At 48.0% G+C, this 24,261-nt stretch overlaps 2 long non-coding RNA genes across 5 annotated transcripts; one reads left to right on the forward strand and one right to left on the reverse strand.

Annotated features, from left to right (window-relative positions):
- Positions 1-3,356: 3,356 nt before the first annotated feature.
- LOC123149140 (uncharacterized) lies at positions 3,357-6,701 on the forward strand. Of its 3 annotated transcripts, XR_006474417.1 has the most exons (5): positions 3,357-3,830; positions 4,137-4,490; positions 4,870-5,054; positions 5,437-6,525; positions 6,606-6,701. It is a non-coding gene; the product is annotated as an uncharacterized lncRNA (long non-coding RNA). The 3 variants fall into 3 exon arrangements; XR_006474409.1 differs by lacking the exon at positions 4,870-5,054 and having other exon boundaries at positions 3,359-3,830; XR_006474418.1 differs by lacking the exons at positions 5,437-6,525; positions 6,606-6,701 and adding an exon at positions 5,097-5,411 and having other exon boundaries at positions 3,371-3,830; positions 4,870-5,013.
- LOC123149132 (uncharacterized) lies at positions 6,148-9,470 on the reverse strand. Of its 2 annotated transcripts, XR_006474408.1 has the most exons (3): positions 9,044-9,470; positions 7,112-7,577; positions 6,148-6,752 (listed from the first exon to the last, which is right to left on the reverse strand). It is a non-coding gene; the product is annotated as an uncharacterized lncRNA (long non-coding RNA). The 2 variants fall into 2 exon arrangements; XR_006474406.1 differs by having other exon boundaries at positions 6,148-7,577.
- Between the last annotated feature and the right edge of the window lie 14,791 nt (positions 9,471-24,261).

The following is a 24,261-nucleotide window of genomic DNA, read 5'->3' on the forward strand; positions in this document are numbered from 1 at the left end:
TTCTTTTTACTAAATTAAGTAGGTGATTCAGATGTAAAATGCTCGTTAATTAATTACGTAGCAGATAATCAATTGATGCCTCAGTCAGTATCAACAATACAGTGTACCTACAAGTGGAAATAACCAATGCTCAAGGTAGTACAAGGTAGAAGTTGCCCATGCAAGTCCATTTCTTATTTATCCATTCATTTGACATATCTTCCTTTGAAAGCAAGAAACACCACCCACCCCACACTCCACTCCAATTCCATCGCCTATGAAGAAAAACTCACTCACCCGTTCGGTCACCCATATACCACATCTGGAACAGAGGAAACAGAGCACCCATCCCAGCCTGACACACACGCCCAAACACAGAGTCCAAGAGAGCTTCAGGAGCCATGGCACCGTCCTAAGGACGTTTGTTATGAGCATGAGGGACGAGCATGCTAGATACGATGCAATGCAGCCTGATGCGACCATGGCATCCAAACACGCCCTTGGTGTATATTTATTACTATTCAGTTGCACGAATTGTACCCGTCTTTCTTCTTCTGGAATTTCAGCAAGCGTTGACGGTTGAATGGAAAGTGGTACAATAACGAAAAAAACAAATACTCCCTCCATTCACTTTTGTAAGGCGTTTCAGACAAGTTAAAATGAACTGTTTTGCACATTGTCTGAAATGTCTTCAAGGTCTTATAAAAATGAACAGAGGAAGTAGTACTTAATTAGTACTCCCTCCGTCTGGAAATACTTGTCATCAAAATGGATAAAAAGAGATGTATCTAAATGTATTTTAGTTCTAGATACATCTTTTTTTTGTCCATTTTGATGATAAGAGGGAGTACTACAAGAATGGACAAACCTTGCTGGAAAGAGCGGTGGACAAACCTTGTGCTTCTGCTATTCTTTCCCAGAAAAGAAAGAAAACCGACGACTCAGACTTGTTGTCATCCATTCCATGCGAATGCGATGCGACGAGGAAAAAGTAGCGCGCGCCATCACCATGCATCCACCAAGAACACAAAGCTTGGACGCACTTTACTACTTCCGCCTTCATCTGAAGCGAATCCACACTCATAAAATACGTACTCGTTAGATGCAAAGTATCCCAGAACACCACATAGTAATTGTTACGTACTAGGTGCCGGTAATTACACGTTGCATGAATAATCTGCCGCGATTAGGTACTACTCTACTAGTGTGCTTCCAGGGGAATTAATTAGTACTTCTCCTTTTTTTGAACTTGAACACTAGCTATACAATACGTACTCCCTCCGTCCCACAATATAACACGTTTTCGCAAGTTAAAACAACTTGCAAAATTAGTACTTTTTTTTCTAACAAAATGCCGTCTAAAAAACCCCCGAAATCCTACACCAATGAAAAGTAGAAACAGTAGCGCAGTATGAATGGAACCATCTCTGGCGGTCTCCAACACACATAGAGAGAGAGAGAGGATGTACATTTAAAAAAAAAATCAAAATCAAGGCAAAATACTTGCCTTGTATGTTAATTAAGAGAATAGAGTTCAAATTACACGAGCCAAAAAACAAAAGATTGTTAGTACTCTCCCGGCATTATAGCACCCGGCGGTATGGCTTCGCCCTTGATGTTGCGTAACAATGTATTTGGAGACCCGCAAAAAAAATATTTGGAGGAGGGGTGGTCTTGACTGCACGTTTTCTTGGATCAGAGAGCCCTCCAAAATAAACAGAAAACGTGAATTGATGAGAGAGAATGCAGCTTGAACACTCACCTGGATCGGATCGACACTCTGCTCTGCTTAACTAGTCAGATGAGTCACGCATGTACAGACACGGTAGAATGAACAGTAGCCCGCCAGGATGGTGGTATTGCATTTCATCTGCACCTGCATTTTCTTCGTCTGCTATGCTGCTTCTGAATATCTACATACCCCCTCCGTTCCCAAATAATTGTCTTTCTAGAGATTTCAACAAGTGACTACATAAAAAAAGAAAACACAAGAAGCCGTTCGTTCCATGTGGATCCATTATATCATCCACGGCCACCCAAGCCGCCCGTCCCGTGGGATCGCGTCACCTGACGACACTTTCCCTGGACTGGAATTTCAGCATGCGCCCAGGTGAAGATGCTAACCAGCCTTGACGCTTTCAGAAACAAACCGATGCGATGCAAGCAGCAGCACACTCCAGAAACTGTACAGGCGACGCACAAGACAAAGAGACGACGGTGATGATGATGATCCAGCAATTGCAGACAAAGAGCTACGCTACGTTGCTACTGCAACAAAGATCCATCATCGTCGCTTTCCATACCAGCTGCCATCGCCCATACTCCATCCGTCCATAAAAAGAGTTTACTTCCAACAAAATGTTGAAAAGTCAAACCTTTTTATGTTTGATCGTATTTATACAATAATAGACGAAATCAAATTAGTAAAATATATTTTCGTCATATACATATTTGATTTCACAAGCATTGATATATTTTTGCACAAACTCGGTCAAACTTTAAAATAATTTAACCCTCGAATAAAGTTGAAAGTACACTCTTTTAAGCCTTGAGGGAGTATGTGTCTAGCAATTCTAATTTCAGTTGCATGTATGACATCCACCATGCGTTGGCCTGTGCGCGCGCGTGGAATGGAATTTCAGCACACAACTCTCCGTTATTTCCAAGAAAACTTGCGCTGCACAACTCTCCGTTATTTTCCCCGCGAGGGACCGCGGAAAAGTTGTGCGATCCCGAGGAAGAAACTAACTTGGATGCCAAGGAAGCAAGCTGAAGCGCAATACGTGACACACACACACACCGCTCGCTTTCTTCTTTCCCCGAGTGTTTTACGATGAATTCCACGGTCCATCTGAAACGGATAATCCAGAGAAAATACATACTAAATTCAGTGCTGTAGGTGATTCAGATGCAAAATGCTCGTGAATTTAATTACAGAAGAATCAATTGATGCCTCAGTCAGAATATACATACATATATACAGCACAAATCAGAACATAGTCCACGTGTTAATAAGTGAAACTTACAGGCAGCATCAAACAATCGACCTACAAGTGCAAATAACTAATGCTCAAGGTAGTAGATATACAAGTTGCGTGACTAGTCACGTGTACGTTGCTACTACAGTACCTTTTTCTAACCAATATCTCTCTCGCCGTTAACTGGGGACTGTGACTGGAACCTGGAAATAAGACCATCCCAAGTCCATTTCTTCTTCTTATTATTTGAATACAACTGCTACAGCGATTGGCGATTTTACGGGCCGTTCATCCACTTTGATCTGTTACGAGACTAAAATTACAAAAAATGGTGGGACCATTACAAAATTAGGGTGGGGCTAATCATTATCTAAAAGGGTAGTTTCGTCCAATTTCAGTCAAGGCCAAACCGTTCCCACCCTCGCTCTCGCTGTATGGCCCGACACATCTGGGTCGCTCCTCCACCGTTCACCTAGAAAATTTTTCCCCTATCTGTTCGAAGCAGCAGGGTAGGACAGGGCTGAGCCGCCGATGACCTCGGCGGTGGCGGCGGCAGAGGGAGTCGGCTAGGATGGCGGCTGGGGCGAGGAGGCGGAGCCGATGACCCCGGCGGTGGCGGCGGCCGAGGGGTCCCAAGGGCGTCGTCCGAAGGAAGAGCACCCTGCGCCAGTTCAGCGGTCGTGGTGTTACGGAGGAGGCGGAGAGAAAGGCCACCGATGACCCCGTGAAGGTCGAGGAGGCCGCCGCCTCGTCGTGCAGCGCGCGATGGTGGACCGGTGGGCGAACAAGAGGCACTTGACCTTGCCGGATCACGCTGCCGCCGACGTAATCCAGGCCGGATTTGTGGAGAGCCCGGCGCAGCACCGACTACAGGTCCATATCTCTTACTTCTTCTTTGCAAGGGCACGGCTTCCATTGCTCTTCAGTTCTGGTTACTACTTGGAAACTGTAAAAAATCTGACAAAGCACACAGCTTTCCACAGTGGCCATGTAACTAAATTATGAATGTTGCTTCGTTATGCTTAATGGAGCAGGTGTGCAACTCCTTTTGTCTAAGATTTTATAAATATTATTAATTGACTTGTATTTGCAAGTCTGTGATATCTGTATTCTGTAAAACAGGTCATGATTGATTTTGCAGTTGCTGATTCGATTTCTTTGCTTCCAATGCTTTGATAGATTGATAAGGGCCGGTTCAATGACGAATCCACTATTCAACACACAGCCCAACTCGACAGGCACGAGCCATGTCGACAGTCGGGGCGGCACTCGGGGGCATGCTCGCCTCGACAGTCATCAAGGTGGCGAGATCAATTCTGTCATTTCAGGCAAGATCAAGCTGCACAGGAAACTGAGGAACGATCTGGAGAACATGAAGATGATGCTAGAGTCGGTGGAGGCTGTGCTCGGCGACGCTGAGAGGGAGTCTATCAAGCATAAGTCCATGTTTCTGTGGCTAAATCGGCTTAAGGATGCGCAAACGACATATCTGACATGCTTGAAGATTTTGAAGATGAAACCAACCTCAACCTGGTATGCAAGATCCTGTCGATTTGGTCACTGTCAATCGTGATCTGAATGCTGTTGTTTAATAACATATGAATATTTTTAGATAATGAACTACATCTATAACTTTTTTATGTAGTGAAGTAGATCTGAACCTCACTGTTGAAGTTGATCTTTGAATGTCCCTGCCATCTTTTGTCTCACCAATAGTAAGCTATGCCCATAAATATCATGATTTGATTGAGGGGAAAGTGAAGTAAAACTAGTCTGGTATACCAAGTGTAATATCAGTTTCTGCATTGTTTTTCTCAAGCACCTGATTGAAACTAGTTTGTACTTTGTAATGCCATCTCCGCCCCTTTCAAGCCTTCCATGGTACTGACACACCACATTGTACGTCTTACAGTGGGCAGCCACGATGAAGAAGATTAAGATGCCACGTAAGATGAGATCAATGCAAAAGCGCCTACAAAATATAAAAGAGGACAGTGATAGTTATGGTGTTGAGCTCCATGTAGCGCATTAGTCTGAATGCAAAACAAGCTGCAATGTACCAACTCTTGTTGACATGTCTTTATCAGTATAAAAATGGTACATGTTATTCGTGATGCTATTTTTTCTTATTTTCTGCAGGAGAGGCTGGCATTTGACAATACGGTTCTGTGTGTGCGTTCACGGCTGCTGCTGCAGCCTGTAGTTTTTCTTGTGGGGTCGACCGTAGTAATCCATCAAGCTAGCTGCATTATTGAATTTTTTCAGTCGACTGAACCTTTCAAAGATTGCATTAGTTGGTTTGCTGAATCTAGAAATGAGATTTGGTTTTGGTAGATGATAGGTTGACTTGATCCGTTTGTGTATTTGTACACTTATTTTGCCTTTTTTAGGCATACACTTGGTTTGCTGTAGATATTTGCTAATTATTCCTGTTAAGAATTTGATCACCTTTTCTCCTTTAATCAAGTATCTTGTGCAGGTGTGGATGAAGGACCCCTCCAACGTGCCAAAGATTAGCACATGGAGCTGCCGGAGCCGGATGACCCAGCCTCGCCACCGATAGAAAAGCGCAGGATGGTGCATGTCGTCATCATCCATGTTGGATTGGTGGAGGATCACAACACCACACGTTGTCACAGCATCACTTTCTGGAATGGTATGGTTGATGGCACCGGCCCTCCTTTCAAAGATGGAGGTCACGGATTTGCAGTGGCCAGGCTGGAGATTTTAGATTTAATTGTTTGAATACATCTTTATTTCATTTCAGATTGTGTCAAGTCTTGCGTACTACTCCCTCCGCTCCATCCGTTCACAAATATACGATGTTTCTAACTTATACTCCCTCCGTCCGGAAATACTTGTCTTAGGAATTGTTGTATCTAGACTTATTTTAGTTATAGATACATCCATTTTCAACCATTTTTAAGACAAGTATTTCCGGACGGAGGGAGTATTTGTTAATGGAGGGATGCTTCATATGAGCTTCTATCTATAAACTTTTGTCGAGAATCTATTTGTGATAACTTCTCTCCAAGGCTGGAGCCACTTTTGTATGTTTACTTCACGTGATCCATTCTATGTTGTCAAATTCTCGTTCATTTGGTGAGCTTGTGTAATATCTGTGTTCGTTGATCATGGCCAAGTAAATCAAATTGAATTTCCTGTTAAGGCCTGATGCTTACAGCAAAACTGAACAAAATATATAGTGAAATAATCAAATGATAACAAAACAAAGAAAAGGTTGCCTCCTTGGAGCCGAGTCCAATTCTTAACCACAAGCTTCTTCAAGGATAAGCAGCAACAACACGGATAATTTAGCGTTACACGATCCTCTGCACTATTTCTGCAAATCTGAATAATCTCACTTGAATCTAATATAAATGCATCATCTTCTCTACAGCTTTTAATGGCCACAAGTTAAAACAGATAATCTTCTCTACAACAATCTTGATCTCCTTTATCTTCTCTTCTTGTGCAACAACCTTATCATGTTCTTGCGCCTTCCCTTCCAGCTCTTCTAATCACCCATCCTGAATTGCAGTTTTTTTAAACCAAAAATTGCACTGTGGTATTGATGTAAGCATACATGTTTTCCCATTTACTGCTGCCTTGTGTATGGCTCATTGTGAACATTAGATGATGCCTTAGCTACTCAAAGCAGATGACGCTGCCAGATTATTCTTTTGAACTTTTGGAGTGAGAGTCGGAGGCTGAGTATCTAGAGTACCAGTCACTGCCTCTGTAGATTAATATCTGCTCATTGTCAAATGACAGAAGAACACAAGGAACAAGATCCTACATATAGAGAACCACATAATTTTAGTTTAGGGTATAAGAAACTATATACATGATATATACAGTCTATTTTATAGCAAGTAACTTTTGTTGATATAGAACAAGTTACCTACATGATACGGAATACATGATACATGATACAGTGGAGAGGCAGGATACAAAACATAAAAATAGCAAATGTCTATGATCTAATATCCTTGGCATACAACCTCACAAACAAATTTGGAATCAGTCGTGACTCGTGAGGCTAGTAAGGTCAAAATAAGCATTCATTTGGAATAAATAGCTTATGGTTATCTAGATTTAGCAGGCAAGATTGTGCATGTTCAACCATGATATGAATCATCCTGTGAACACACCTCTCGAGTTGGCAGCGACATACTCGCATATTGAATTGCCAACGGACCCATCGCCTGCATCACATGATCTTCGAATATATATACCAGAAAATGAAATAAATCATGGAAGCTCCATGAAAAATAAAATATAAAATGAAAATCACTAAAAAAATTACATATTTAGAAAACAACATCATGGATACATGACAGAGTTAGAATGACCTAACAAGTTCTTCGGAGGAATTGCTAGCACACGATTAACTACGAGGCAGAGGTACATGGCGGTGGCTTCCCGGTGAGACAGAGTTAGACGACCGCTCTGTCCGGCGAGGCGGGAGGTAGACGATGGCAGCTGTCGGGATCCAACGAGACGAGAGGTAGATGATGGCGGCTGGCCGGCGACTCAGAGCCAGAGGTAAACGACGGTGCCTGAAGGCTGTCCAATACACACTACTACTACAATGACCACCCAAGACAGAGAATAAACCTGCAGCCACAAAATCAAGTTTACATGGGACCGTCACTAAATTTTATTACTAAACATTGATTATAGTGCCCTAACAACGAACCAAATTGAATAATAAATTGCATTGAAAAGAAAGAAACTGCACTGAGTCAATCAGTATTAAGAACAGGTGCAAAGGAAATGATAAAATCAGTATCATGGCATCCTTTGCTCTGTCGGGTTGTACAATTGTCTAAAATTTCCTTGATGACTACCATCATGCATACAAAGATAGAAGAAAAGGTCAATACTAAATCCGGTAGACTTGATTCCACGGAAAAAGGATCTTACATTGGAAGATAAGATAACATGAACTGTGGCCAAGCAGATTTGTCATGGCAAAGTCAAGGACTTGGAAGGTAAACAAATTAACCTTGGTATTATGTAGTACTACATCTTAATGCAAGAATAGTAAATAGCATGTCAGTGCCATGGAAATGCAGTCTCTAGTTTTGCATTAAGAAGACTGATACTACAGATTATGAATTTATGCCATACAAAACAAGTGTATAGTGTCTTCTAGAATTGTTAGGCCACTCCAGCTAAACAATCTCTAAGCAACATATAACACACTCTTCATAGTCTGAAAACGTTATCGTAGCAAGTAATATTTAACAACTCCTCACAAATTGCAGAATCTCTGTAGTTTATCATATGTCCGAATTTTCTTGTACCTATGCTTAGTGGTATTTATTATTAGTATTCTCTGTACTTTATAACAGCAAATGCCACTGGGGAGTGCTACATGTTGTAAGAAACTTGTGAACTATGAACCTGTGTCTATTCTGAACTTCAAAACAAACACATGCAACTGAAGTATGAAACTATTATTAGCACTAATTTAGTTGTTCCAAGCCATAGTTTACATGTATGACCTGAAACTTGTATGTGTATGCTGCAGCAAGATTTCAGTTGTTTGAACATGCTGTTAAGTAATCCAAAATTCAAGATTTCATTAGTCAATAAAGGCTACACAGTTAACAGAACTTTATACATGTACGGCCTGAACTTGTGTACGTGTATGATACAGGAGTATGACCATAAGCATACACGATTACTTGTGGGTTTGTGTGACAAACCAAATGATGTTCCTTGCTGAAAAAAATCCATATCATATCCCTTTTTTCTTCAGAGTTTTGTGTTGATGATGCGTGCATGTCAAAATTGAAATACGCAGCAGCAGCAGCAGCGTGCCAACAGTCAACAACAGAAGCATCATTGCAGGCATCGAGGTCAGCTCAAGTGCTAGACGCGGGCAGCCGCTAATCATGTGATTAGTGATTGTGGAAGTTGTGCAATCTAGCGAACGCACTGCTGGCGTATCCACTAGCAATTTGAACCCTAACTGCTGAATTATATTTCAAAGTGCTGCAATTTGCAGTTGCTCCACGCCTTCACCGCCAACACCAGGTGTGAGGAGGGGAGGGAAGAACGGGAGGAAGAGATACCTCTGTTCGTCCTCCATTACGACCAAGCGCAGCCGGGACCTCCAATACCTCGCACCGGCGTCGTCCCATCCAGAACCTCACGGCGGCGTCAGCAGGGACGTATGTGCGGGAGAGGCCACTACGACCAAGACCAGCCGGGGCTTTGCCTCCTGGATCTCGCGCTACGTCTTCGCCGGCATCGTGGCCAAGGTCCTCATTGGTGCGCCGCCGTCTCCGAGGTCCTCGCATCGGCGTCTCTGGTGAGATGGATTAGCCAGATGCGTGGGTTTGACCAGCGGAGTACTAAAGAAATCACACATGACCATAATACCCTTATTGATTAAACTTAATTTTTTAATTAATAGGCTGAAATCAACGGTGGAGAATAATCAGTGAGGGAGTTACACGAAATTACAATTTGTAACTCTCCAGTCACTGTAAAAGAGCTCTTATTTGAATTGTGCATTTCTCATTATTCATTCACACCTCTTCCTTTCAAAGCAATAAACATCACCCATTCAACCCCACACTTCACTCCAATCCATCGCCTATATAAACTTCTCTGGGCAACCGGACGCCATCGTCGACCAACTATGTGTCGGCAACATCTTAACAACAACAATTCATCAGTCGGCAGATATATGCGTCTGGCAGCAGATTCTCGCTCGGCGTGAGTAGACGCATGGGCACAGACTAAGGGTTGGCATTGGTAGGTTGTATGCACACAAGATAAGTGTCGGCGTAGGTGTACACGTGTGAAGCAACGAAGCACCCCAGATGTTGGCGCGCGAGTGGGGAAAATTTCGGCTTCGTGGTCCAATTTAGACTAACCCCGAAAATCGAGGACCCAAACCTAATACACAGTTGTCGCTCCATCCGTTGTCCTCACTGCGCAACCCTTACCCTCCTAGCCCATCCCCGCTGCCGCTTCACCACCTTCCATCGTCGTTCGTCCTTGCACCATGCACCCCATCTTCCTTGCCGCCATCATCCTCGCACACCCCTGTCTTCTGGCCACAGGGGTCGCAACTCCGTCCATCCGCTGCCCCCAACGCCCAGATCCGTGCGTCTACCGGCCCTGACACTGTTCGCTCGAGCACCTGACACCATTCGTCGCATGCCTTCGCTAGAGTCGGGCTCCCCCTACGTCGTAGCTCAATCCATCCGTCGGCCCTGACCCTGTCTCCCCTCGTGGTCGCAGCCGCCGATTATTCCGAACCCAAGCTCCTTGGTTTCTCGCCACCTACCCGTCCGCCACAAGCCACTGATGCCATCCATTCGCTGCCACCTTCACCGCCTACGGCCAAACCTTCCGAAGACAGATTCTAAGTAAGTGTCGATGCAGGGATCCCCAATTTTATTCGATGTATGCACCTTGTATATGCTGGCGATTCACTTATGCAAAACTAACACTAATTGTGCACTGGTCAAATTCAGACACTTCACCAAATTTAATATTAAGGGTGCATCATGGATACAACATGATTGTCTCAGCCATGTCTGCTATGCTCTTTGTCAGGTTGATACCGACCTCTCATCCTATTTATGTGACATCTTTTTGATGACAGTCTTTGGTAGGCTGGTTCAATAAGAAACAAATCTAATCGAGCAAAGAATACTCAAAATCACGAATCTGGAAGTAAGAGTATTGACCGGATTGATACTGAAATGGTATGCAACCATACAATCCTTATGTCACACCGGCATCACCAGGACCTGATGCGGTGGACGTGTGATTCGGTGGGCCCCGCTGCCTTCTGGCACGGACCCACCTGTAAGGCGAGTTGCCAAGTGTGGCCTGGCTATATAGCCAGCTGGAGCGAGTAGGTGTGCGTGTGTGGAAAATTATGTCAAGACTCTGAACCTCTCACCTAATCTGTACCTCCTCCCTTGGAAAGAATTCCTCCTTCTCCAAGTCTCGATCTCATCCCCTTCCCTTCTCGATCCCCTTCGCAAGGATGAGCTCGTGACATTTGGTAATCAGAGCTAGGTTTTGCCCCCCTCCCCCCCAATTTTTCTTCGCTGCCACTCATACCCTCTCGATCGAGCCGTAACATCCACCACTGCGGGTGGGGTCTTGCTCCGGCGAGATCTGCGCGAAATCCCCAGCGGGGTTGGCTTGATTTGGAGCGAGTGCGACGGCGCCGCCCAGCAAACCTTCTGCTCAGACTCGCCACATCATCACCGCCATGACGGAATCCACAGGAGAGCTCAAGACCATCCTGCACGCGCTCCTGAAACGCTTCGACGAGACCATGCTGGCGAGCGACAAGCAGCGCGAGGCCCAGATCGCGTTCAACACGCAAGTCTCCGTGGATCTGGCGCACATCCGCAAGCAGCTGGACCTCACCCAAGCCGACGTCGACGAGGTTCGCCAGCAGCAGCGCGACCTCCCATCGTCGCCGCCTGCAGCGGAGCGCCACCCACCGAACACCGCCGACCACCACGACGGTGACACCCAGGCCTCTGCGGTGACGTCGCTGGAGCACGCCCGCGGATCTCTGTTGGAAATATGCCCTAGAGGCAATAATAAAAGTATTATTATTATTTTTCCTTGTTCATGATAATTGTCTTTTATTCATGCTATAATTGTATTATCCGGAAATCGTAATACACGTGTGAATACATAGACCACAATATGTCCCTAGTGAGCCTCTAGTTGACTAGCTCGTTGACAACAGATAGTCATGGTTTCCTGACTATGGACATTGGATGTCGTTGATGATGGGATCACATCATCAGGAGAATGATGTGATGGACAAGACCCAATCCTAAGCATAGCACAAGATCGTGTAGTTCGTTTTGCTAGAGCTTTTCCAATGTCAAGTATCTCTTCCTTAGACCATGAGATCGTGTAACTCCCGGATACCGTAGGAGTGCTTTGGGTGTACCAAACGTCACAACGTAACTGGGTGATTATAAAGGTGCACTACAGGTATCTCCGAAAGTGTCTGTTGGGTTGACACGGATCGGGACTGGGATTTGTCACTCCGTATGACGGAGAGGTATCACTGGGCCCACTCGGTAGTGCATCATCATAATGAGCTCAAAGTGACCAAGTGTTTGGTCACGGGATCATGCATTACGGTATGAGTAAAGTGACTTGCCGGCAACAAGATTGAACGAGGTATTGGGATACCGATGATCGAATCTCGGGCAAGTAACATACCGTCTGACAAAGGGAATAGTATACGGGGTTGATTGAATCCTTGACATCGTGGTTCATCCGATGATATCATCGAGGAGCATGTGGGAGCCAACATGGGTATCCAGATCCCGCTGTTGGTTATTGCCCGAGAGCCGTCTCGGTCATGTCTACGTGTCTCCCGAACCCGTAGGGTCTACACACTTAAGGTTCGGTGACGCTAGGGTTAGAAGGAAGACTTGTATGTGATTATCGAATATTGTTCGGAGTCCCGGATAAGATCCCGGACATCACAAGGAGTTCCGGAATGGTCCGGAGGTAAAGATTTATATATGGGAAGTTCTCAAACGGACACCGAAAAGTTTCGGGGGCATATCGGTTTTATACCGGGGCCACCGGAGAGGTTCCGGGGGTCAACCGGGAGGGGCCACCCCTCTCGGAGGGCCTCATGGGCCACAAGGGGCAGGGAACCAGCCCCTGGAGGGCCGGGCGCCCCCCCCCCTTGGGCCCATGCGCCTAGGGTTGGAGGGAACCCTAGTGGGGGGCGCCCCCTTTGCTTGGGGGGCAAGCCCCCCCTCCCTGGCCGCCGCCCCCCCTCTAGATCTCATCTAGAGGGGCTGGCGCCCCTTGCCCCTTCCCCTATAAATAGAGGGGTGAGGGGAGGGCTGCAACACACTTCCAAGGCGCAGCCCCTCCCCTCCCCAACACCTCTCCTCCTCCGTGTGTGCTTGGCGAAGCCCTGCCGGAGAACTGTCACTCCATCACCACCACGCCGTCGGCTGTTGGAGCCTTCTTCCTCAACCTCTCCTTACTCCTTGCTGGATCAAGAAGAAGGAGACGTCGTCCGTTCCGTACGTGTGTTGAACGCGGAGGTGTTGTCCGTTCGGCACTTGGTCATCGGTGATCTGAATCACGGCGAGTACGACTCCGTCATCACCGTTCCCTTGAACGTTTCCGCTCGCGATCTACAAGTGGTATGTAGATGCAATCTCTCTCCCATGACTCGTTGCTTAGATGAACTCATAGATGGATCTTGGTGAAACCGTAGGAAAATTTTTAATTTTCTGCAACGTTCCTCAACAGTGGCATCATGAGCTAGGTCTATGCGTAGTTCTCTATTGCACGAGTAGAACACAATTTGTTGTGGGCGTAGATGTTGTCAACTTTCTTGCCGCTACTAGTCTTATCTTGCTTCAGCGGTATTGTGGGATGAAGCGGCCCGGACCGACCTTACACGTACGCTTACGTGAGACTGGTTCCACCGACTGACATGCACTAGTTGCATAAGGTGGCTAGCGGGTGTCTGTCTCTCCCACTTTAGTTGGAGCGGATTCGATGAAAAGGGTCCTTATAAAGGGTAAATATAAGTTGACAAATCACGTTGTGGCTTTCACGTAGGTAAGAAAACGTTCTTGCTAGAACCCTATTGCAGCCACGTAAAACTTGCAACAACAATTAGAGGACGTCTAACTTTTTTTTGCAGCAAGTGTTCTGTGATGTGATATGGCCAAAGTTGTGATGAATGATGAATGATATATGTGATGTATGAGATCATGTTCTTGTAATAGGAATCACGACTTGCATGTCGATGAGTATGACAACCGGCAGGAGCCATAGGAGTTGTCTTTATTTTTTGTATGACCTGCGTGTCATTGAAGAACGCCATGTAAATTACTTTACTTTATTGCTAAACGCGTTAGCCATAGAAGTAGAAGTAGTCGTTGGCGTGACAACTTCATGAAGACACGATGATGGAGATCATGATGATGGAGATCATGGTGTCATGCCGGTGACAGGATGATCATGGAGCCCCGAAGATGGAGATAAAAGGAGCTATATGATATTGGCCATATCATGTCACTACTATATAATTGCATGTGATGTTTATTATGTTTATGCATCTTGTTTACTTAGAACGACGGTAGTAAATAAGATGACCCCTCACAATAATTTCAAGAAAGTGTTCTCCCTAACTGTGCACCGTTGCTAAAGTTCGTCGTTTCGAAGCACCACGTGATGATCGGGCGTGATAGATCCTTACGTTCACATACAACGAGTGTAAGACAGTTTTACACATGTAAAACACTTAGGTTAACTTGACGAGCCTAGCATGTACAGACATGGCCTCGGAACACAAGAGACCGAAAGGTCGAACAAGAGTCGTATGGAAGATACGATCAACATGGAGATGTTCACCGATGATGACTAGTCCGTCTCACGTGATGATCGGACACGGCCTAATCGATTCGGATCATGTAACACTTAGATGACTAGAGGGATGTCAAATCTGAGTGGGAGTTCATTAAATAATTTGATTAGATGAACTTTATTATCATGAACAATAGTCTAAAATCTTTGCAAAATGTCTTGTAGATCAAATGGCCAACGCTCATGTCACCATGAACTTCAACGTGTTCCTAGAGAAAACCAAGCTAAAAGATGATGGCAGCAACTATTCGGACTGGGTCCGGAACCTGAGGATTATCCTCATAGCTGCCAAGAAACAATATGTCCTAGAAGCACCGCTAGGTGATGCACCCATCCCAGAGAACCAAGACGTTATGAACGCTTGGCAGTCTCGTGCTGATGATTACTCCCTCGTTCAGTGCGGCATGCTTTACAGCTTAGAACCGGGGCTCCAAAAGCGTTTTGAGTAACACGGAGCATATGAGATGTTCGAGGAGCTGAAACTAGTTTTCCAAGCTCATGCCCGGGTCGAGAGATATGAAGTCTCCGACAAGTTCTACAGTTGTAAGATGGAGGAAAATAGTTCTGTCAGTGAGCACATACTCAAAATGTCTGGGTTCCACAACCGCCTGTCCCAGCTGGACATTAACCTCCCGGACAAGGCGGTCATTGACAGAATCCCTCAGTCGCTCCCACCAAGCTACAAGAGCTTTGTGATGAACTACAATATGCAGGGGATGGTGAAATCTATTCCTGAAGTATTTTCAATGCTGAAGTCAACAGAGGTAGAAATCAAGAAGGAACATCAAGTGTTGATGGTCAATAAAACCACTAAGTTTAAGAAGGGCAAGGGTAAGAAGAACTTCAAGAAGGACGGCAAGGATGTTGCCACACCTGGTAAGCCAGTTGCCAGGAAGAAGTCAAAGAATAGACCCAAGCCTAAGGCTGAGTGCTTTTATTGCAAAGGGAAGGGTCACTGGAAGCGGAACTGCCCCAAATACTTAGCAGACAAGAAGGCCAGCAACACTAAAGGTATATTTGATATACATGTAATTGATGTGTACCTTACCAGTACTCGTAGTAACTCCTGGGTATTTGATACCGGTGCCGTTGCTCATATATGTAACTCATAGCAGGAGCTGCAGAATAAATGGAGACTGGCGAAGGACGAGGTGACGATGCGCGTCGGGAATGGTTCCAAGGTCGATGTGATCGCCGTCGGCACGCTACCTGTACATTTACCTAAAGGATTAGTTTTAAACCTCAATAATTGTTATTTAGTGCCAAGTTTGAGCATGAACATTGTATCAGGATCTCGTTTAATACGAGATGGCTACTCATTTAAATCCGAAAATAATGGTTGTTCTATTTATATGAGAGAAATGTTTTATGGTCATGCTCCGATGGTCAATGGTTTATTCTTAATGAATCTCGAACGTAATGTTACACATATTCATAGTGTGAATACCAAGAGATGTAAAGTTGATAACGATAGTCCCACATACTTGTGGCACTGCCGCCTTGGTCACATTAGTGTCAAGCGCATGAAGAAGCTCCATGCTGATGGACTTTTAGAGTCTCTCGATTATGAATCATTTGACACATGCGAACCATGCCTTACGAGCAAAATGACCAAGACTCCGTTCTTCGGAACAATGGAGCGAGCAACCAACTTATTAGAAATCATACATACCGATGTGTGCGGTCCAATGAGCGTTGAGGCTCGCGGAGGATATCGTTATGTTCTCACTCTCACTGATGACTTGAGTAGATATGAGTATGTCTACTTGATGAAACACAAGTCTGAGACCTTTGAAAAGTTCAAGGAATTTCAGAATGAAGTAGAGAATCAACGTGACCGAAAGATAAAATTCTTACGATCGGATCGTGGAGGAGAATATTTAAGTCACGAATTTGGTACACCCTTAAGGAAATGTGGAATCGTTCCACAACTCACGCCGCCTGGAACACCTCAGCGTAACGGTGTGTCCGAACGTCGTAATCGCACTCTATTGGATATGGTGCGATCTATGATGTCTCTTACTGATTTACCGCTATCATTTTGGGGATACGCTCTAGAGACAGCTACATTCACTTTAAATAGGGCACCGTCTAAATCGGTTGAGACGACACCGTATGAATTATGGTTTGGGAACAAACCTAAGCTGTCGTTTCTAAAAGTTTGGGGATGCGATGCTTATGTCAAGAAACTTCAACCTGAAAAGCTCAAACCCAAGTCGGAAAAATGCGTCTTCATAGGATACCCTAAGGAAACCATTGGGTATACCTTCTACCTTAGATCCGAAGGCAAGATATTTGTTGCCAAGAACTGATCCTTTCTGGAAAAAGAGTTTCTCTCGAAAGGAGTAAGTGGGAGGAAAGTAGAACTCGATGAAGTACTACCTCTTGAACCGGAAAGTAGTGCAGCTTAGGAAAATGTTCCTGTGGTGCCTACACCGACTGGAGAGGAAATTAATGATGATGATCAAGGTACTTCAGATCAAGTTTCTACTGAACTTCGTAGGTCCACTAGGACACGTTCCGCACCAGAGTGGTACGGCAACCCTGTCTTGGAAATCGTGTTGTTAGACAACGGTGAACCTTCGAACTATGAAGAAGCGATGGCGGGCCTAGATTCCAACAAATGTCTTGAAGCCATGCAATCCGAGATAGGATCCATGTATGAAAACAAAGTATGGACTTTGACAGACTTGCCCGATGATCGGCGAGCGATAGAAAACAAATGGATCTTTAAGAAGAAGACGGACGCGGATGGTAATATTACCATCTATAAAGCTCGACTTGTCGCTAAGGGTTATCCGCAAGTTCAAGGGATTGACTACGATGAGACTTTCTCTCCCGTAGCGAAGCTTAAGTCCGTCCGAATCGTGTTAGCAATTGCCGCATACTATGATTATGAGATATGGCAGATGGACGTCAAAACGGCATTCCTTAACGGTTATCTTAAGGAAGAGCTGTATATGATGCAACTGGAAGGTTTTGTCGATCCTAAGAATGCTAACAAGGTATGCAAGCTCCAGCGATCCATTTATGGGCTGGTGCAAGCATCTCGGAGTTGTAACATTCGCTTTGATGAGATGATCAAAGCGTTTGGGTTTATGCAGACTTATGGAGAAGCCTGCGTTTACAAGAAAGTGAGTGGGAGCTCTGTAGCATTTCTCATATTATATGTAGATGACATACTTTTGATGGGAAATGATATAGAACTTTTGGACAGCATTAAGGCCTACTTGAATAAGAGTTTTTCAATGAAGGACCTTGGAGAAGCTGCTTACATATTAGGCATCAAAATCTATAGGGATAGATCGAGACGCCTCATAGGTCTTTCACAAAGCACATACCTTGATAAGATTTTGAAGAAGTTCAAAATGGATCAGTCCAAGAAAGGGTTCTTGCCTGTTTTGCAAGGTGTGAAATTGAGCTCGGCTCAATGCCCGACCACGGCAAAAGATAAAGAAGAGATGAGTGTCATCTCCTATGCCTCAGCCATAGGACCTATTATGTATGCCATGCTGTGTACCAGACCTGATGTAAACCTTGCCGTAAGTTTGGTAGGAATGTACCAAAGTAATCCCGGCAAGGAACACTGGACAGCGGTCAAGAATATCCTGAAGTACCTGAAAAGGACAAAGGACATGTTTCTCGTTTATGGAAGTGATGACGAGCTCGTCGTAAAGGGTTACATCGACGCTAGCTTCGACACAGATCTGGATGACTCAAAGTCACAAACCGGATACGTGTATATGTTGAATGGTGGAGCAGTAAGCTGGCGCAGCTGCAAGCAGAGCGTCGTGGCGGGATCTACATGTGAAGTGGAGTACATGGCAGCCTCGGAGGCAGCGCATGAAGCAATTTGGGTGAAGGAGTTCATCACCGACCTAGGACTCATACCCAATGCGTCAGAGCCGATCAAACTCTTCTGTGACAACACTGGAGCTATTGCACTTGCCAAGGAGCCCAGGTTTCACAAGAAGACCAGGCACATCAAGCGTCGCTTCAACTCCATTCGTGAAAATGTTCAAGATGGGGACATAGAAATTTGTAAAGTGCATGCGGATCTGAATGTCGCAGATCCGTTGACTAAACCTCTTTCGCGGGCAAAACATGATTAACACCAGAACTCTATGGGTGTTCGATTCATCACAATGTAACTAGATAATTGACTCTAGTGCAAGTGGGAGACTGTTGGAAATATGCCCTAGAGGCAATAATAAAAGTATTATTATTATATTTCCTTGTTCATGATAATTGTCTTTTATTCATGCTGTAATTGTATTATCCGGAAATCGAATACACGTGTGAATACATAGACCACAATATGTCCCTAGTGAGCCTCTAGTTGACTAGCTCGTTGATCAATAGATAGTCATGGTTTCCTGACTATGGACATTGGATGTCGTTGATGACGGGATCACATCATTAGGAGAATGATGTGATGGACAAGACCCAATCCTGAGCATAGCACAAGATCGTGTAGTTCGTTTTGCTAGAGCTTTTTCAATGTCAAGTATCTCTTCCTTAGACCATGAGATTGTGTAACTCCCGGATACCGTAGGAGTGCTTTGGCTGTACCAAACGTCACAACGTAACTGGGTGACTATAAAGGTGCACTACAGGTATCTCCGAAAGTGTCTGTTGGGTTGACACGGATCGAGACTGGGATTTGTCACTCCGTATGACGGAGAGGTATCACTGGGCCCACTCGGTAGTACATCATCATAATGAGCTCAAAGTGACCAAGTGTTTGGCCACGGGATCATGCATTACGATACGAGTAAAGTGACTTGCCGGCAACGAGATTGAACGAGGTATTGGGATACCGACGATCGAATCTCGGGCAAGTAACATACCGTCTGACAAAGGGAATAGTATACGGGGTTGATTGAATCCTTGACATCGTGGTTCATCCGATGATATCATCGAGGAGCATGTGGGAACCAACATGGGTATTCAGATCCCGCTGTTGGTTATTGCCCGAGAGCCGTCTCGGTCATGTCTACGTGTCTCCCGAACCCGTAGGGTCTACACACTTAAGGTTCGGTGACGCTAGGGTTAGAAGGAAGACTTGTATGTGATTATCGAATGTTGTTCAGAGTCCCGGATAAGATCCCGGACGTCACGAGGAGTTCCGGAATGGTCCGGAGGTAAAGATTTATATATGGGAAGTTGTCAAATGGACACCGGAAAGTTCCAGGGGCATATCGGTTTTATACCGGGGCCACCGGAGAGGTTCCGGGGGTCCATCGGGAGGGGCCACCCCTCTCGGAGGGCCTCATGGGCCACAAGGGGCAGGGAACCAGCCCCTGGAGGGCTGGGCGCGCCCCCCCTTGGGCCCATGCGCCTAGGGTTGGAGGGAACCCTAGTGGGGGGCGCCCCCTTTGCTTGGGGGGGCAAGCCCCCCCTCCCTGGCCGCCGCCCCCCCTCTAGATCTCATCTAGAGGGGCTGGCCCCCCTTGCCCCTTCCCCTATAAATAGAGGGGTGAGGGGAGGGCTGCAACACACTTCCAAGGCGCAGCCCCTCCCCTCCCCAACACCTCTCCTCCTCCGTGTGTGCTTGGCGAAGCCCTGCCGGAGAACTGTCACTCCATCACCACCACGCCGTCGTGCTGCTGTTGGAGCCTTCTTCCTCAACCTCTCCTTCCTCCTTGCTGGATCAAGATGAAGGAGACGTCGTCCGTTCCGTACGTGTGTTGAACGCGGAGGTGCTGTCCGTTCGGCACTTGGTCATCAGTGATCTGAATCACGGCGAGTACGACTCCATCATCACCGTTCCCTTGAACGTTTCCGCTCGCGATCTACAAGTGGTATGTAGATGCAATCTCTCTCCCATGACTCGTTGCTTAGATGAACTCATAGATAGATCTTGGTGAAACCGTAGGAAAATTTTTAATTTTCTGCAACGTTCCCCAACAATCTCGCCCTCAAGGTCCAGCCGTCCGCCTCGCTAACAACGGCCCTCCCCTGTTGCCCACGCGACACACCATGCCGTACGGGGGTGCGGGGCAGACTGCCGCATTCATGGCGGGCCGCGAGGCACACACCGGGCACCGCGAGGAGTACACGGTCAAGCCGCCGAAGCACGACTTCCCGCACTTCGACGGCGACGCGCCCATCCTCTGGATCGACCGCTGCATCACCTACTTCGACCTCTATCGCGTCCCTCCGCACAGCTGGGTCACCACGGCGTCGCTCTGTGCATCGACGGCCACGCCGCGCACTGGTACCAGGCGTACCGGCAGACACACAGATCACCAACGTGGGAGGAGTTCACCGCAGCGATTATCTCTGAATACGCTCCGGACGAATTCGAGACGGAGATGCATAAGCTGTTGCAGCTGCGTCAAACCGGCTCCGTCGCGGAGTATAGAACAGCGTTCGAGACCCACATGTATCATCTACTTGCCCTCGATGCGTCGCTCAACCCCAAGCTGTTCGTCACACAATTTCTGCTGGGCTTGCGCGACGATCTGCGGGCTGCGGTTCACCTTCAGGAGCCGTCAAGCATCACGCGCGCAGCTATACTGGCCCAGATCATCGAAGAAGAGGCCGGCACGCAACGTGCTCGGCCACGGATCATTCCGGCCGGGCGACCACCACCGCTGCCACTACAACCTCCTCCTCGACCAGTGGGGGCGCGACCAGGCGGCGCGGCCGCTCCCAAAGACGACCTGGCACGCGAGCGACAACTGCGGAACATCGCCGCGCCAATGGACTCTGCTTCAAATGCGGCGACCGCTACTCCTGCGAGCATCGATGCAAGCAGGCCACACAATTGCTTACGATTCAGGTCGGCGATTACGGGGAGCTGCTGAGCGACGATGCAGTGCATGCTCTCGACCTGCTCGACGCACCTGCGGTTCAAGAACCGGAGCCGGAATGCTGCGTGCTCTCCACCCATGCGGTTGCCGGCACTGAGTCGCCATGCACTATTCATCTGCGCGCGCTCGTGGGCAACCAGGTCATGCTGCTTTTGGTGGATTCAGAGAGCACACATAGCTTCGTGTCCAAGGCGTTCGCCGACCGCGTGAACGCCACCATGGTTCCCGTACCTGCGGTGGAAGTCCGGGTGGCCAATGGCGAGCGCATGACCTGCAACAGCATGGTGCAAGGGCTGAACTGGTGGATTCAGGGCCACACCTTCACCACCGACATGCGTCAACGAGAGCTGAGTGCATACGACGGCGTGCTCGGCATGGACTGGCTGGAGCAGTTCAGTCCCATGAGTTGCCATTGGCTCGACAAGACGCTGACCTTCGAGTACCACGGCGACATGATCACCCTGCAAGGTGTTCGACAGAAGCAGCAAGAGCAGGTGGAGGAGATCGAGCCCGAGCAGTTGCGCAAATGGCAAGCCAGCAACGACATTTGGTACATGGCCGTGCTGGACCTGCCTCACGCACCCGAGCCGCCTACAAGCAAAATCCCCCCAAGTGTGCAGAGTGTTCTGACGGACTTCGCCGATGTGTTCGCCGAACCCAAGGGCCTGCCTCCTCACTGTCGCTATGATCACGCGATCACCCTCGTCGATGACGCGCGCCCTGCGAACTCGCGCCCGTAACGCTACTCGCCACTCCAGAAGGACGAGATCGAACGCCAAGTCCATGAGATGCTTCAGTCGGGCGTCATTGAGCACATCATGAGCCCGTCCGCCGCGCCGGTGCTCCTCGTCAAGAAAAAGGACGGCACATGGCGCTTTTACGTCAACTATCGCCGGCTCGACGACGCCACGGTCAAGAACAAATTTCCCCTGCCCATCGTCGACGAATTGCTCGACGAGCTGGCTGGTGCGGCCTTCTTCCCCAAGCTGGACCTCCGCGCTGGTTACCACCAGATTCGCATGCGCGCGGGCGACGAAGAGAAGACGGCATTCAAGACACACCATGGCCACTTCCACTTCAAGGTCATGCCATTCGGGCTGACGAACGTGCCGGCCATGTTCCAGTGCCTGATGAACGCAATCTTCGCCAAGTACGTGCGCAAGTTCGTAATCATATTTTTGGATGACATTTTGATCTTCAGTGAAACGCTGGAGGAGCACCTGGAACATCTTCGTCTCGTTCTCGCTCTGCTTCGCGAGCACCAACTGTACGCGAGGAGTCCAAGTGTTCGTTCGCACAAGACAGCATCTCCTACCTTGGCCATATCATTTCTAAGGACGGCGTCGCCACGGATCCCGAGAAGACGCAAGCTATGGTGGCATGGCCGACACCAACAACTGCCACCGAGCTGCGTGGCTTCCTCGGCCTCACCAGCTAGTACCGCAAGTTCATTGCGCACTACGGCATCATTGCCAAGCCGCTCACAAGTTTACTGACCAAGAAGGGCTTTGAGTGGACAAAGAAGGCACATGTGGCGTTCGACCTCCTCAAGCGCGCCATGGTGACCGCGCCGGTGCTAGCGCTCCCAGATTTCGCAAGGCCGTTCGCGATCGAGACGGACGCGTGCGACACCGGTGTCGGTGCGGTGCTGGCACAGGATGGACACCCGGTGGCGTTTCTCAGCAAGGCCCTGGGAGTGCGCAATCAGAAGCTGTCGGCGTATGAGAAGGAGTTCCTCGCCGTCCTGATGGCCGTCGAGAAATGGCGCGCATATGTGCAACGGGGCCCCTTCACCATCGTCACAGATCACAAGAGCCTCTGCAACTTGCAAGATCAGCAGCTCGCCACTGATTTACAACGCAAGGCCATGGCCAAGCTTGTGGGACTGCAGTTCCAGTTCCGCTACAGACGCGTCAGCGACAATGGAGCCGCGGACGCGCTCTCTCGCGTGGATGCGACACTGAACCTCGACGCGCTCTCCATCTGCCAGCCGGCATGGGTGCAAGAGGTGGCCAACTCCTACGCCACGGACGCCGACGCACAGGATCGTCTGGCGCGCCTTGCGATCCACAGTCCCGATGACGACGGCTACGAGCTCTACAAGGGGCTCATCCGCAAGCAGGAGCGCTTGTGGATCGCAAGAACACGGCTCTCCGCACCAAGATCATCAGCGCTCTGCACGACAGCACGCTCGGTGGCCACTCCGGCGCGACGGCCACCTACCAGCGCATCAAGAAGCTCTTCGTCTGGGACGGATTGAAGACCGACGTCTCCGACTATGTGCGGCAGTGCTCCGTGCGCCAGCATGCCAAACACGAGCAGTCCAAGCCGGCGGGCACGCTCGCACCCCTGCCCGTGCCAACTGCTCCCTGGCGTGACCTCACCATGGATTTCGTGGAAGGGTTACCATCATCCGAGGGCTTCGATTCCATCATGGTAGTCGTGGACCGGCTGACCAAATCTGCGCACTTCATCCCGCTTCGGCACCCGTTCAAGGCTCCTCAGGTCGCCAAGGTCTTCTGGGATCAGATCGTCAAGCTGCACGGCATCCCCAGCTCCATCGTCTCCGACCGCGACCGCGTCTTCACCAGCGCGCTCTGGCGAGAGCTCTTCGCCAGCGCAGGCACCAAGTTACTATTCTCCACTGCTTACCACCCCCAAACGGACGGCCAGAGCGAACGCGTCAACCAGTGCATGGAGATGTACTTGCGTTGCACAGTGCACGACTCGCCCCGGCAATGGCGCCGCTGGCTACCTACAGCGGAATTCTGGTACAACTCGTCGTTCCACTCCTCGATCAAATGCACCCCCTTCAAAGCTCTGTATGGTGTTGAACCCAACCTGGGCGCCATAACACTCTGGGACGACAAGACGGTGCCCATGATCGACGGCGAGCCCTGGGACTGGGGACTGCACACGGCGCGACTGCGCGAACAAATTCTTCGCGCCCAACATCGTTTCAAGAAACAGACGGACAAGCATCGCTCCGAGCGCTCCTTCAAGGTGGGCGACATGGTTCTTCTCAAACTCCAACCCTATGCGCAGTCGTCGGTGGCGAACAGCCCGTG

Source organism: Triticum aestivum, chromosome 1B (assembly GCF_018294505.1).
Source record: "Triticum aestivum cultivar Chinese Spring chromosome 1B, IWGSC CS RefSeq v2.1, whole genome shotgun sequence".
NCBI classification, from domain to species: domain Eukaryota; kingdom Viridiplantae; phylum Streptophyta; class Magnoliopsida; order Poales; family Poaceae; genus Triticum; species Triticum aestivum.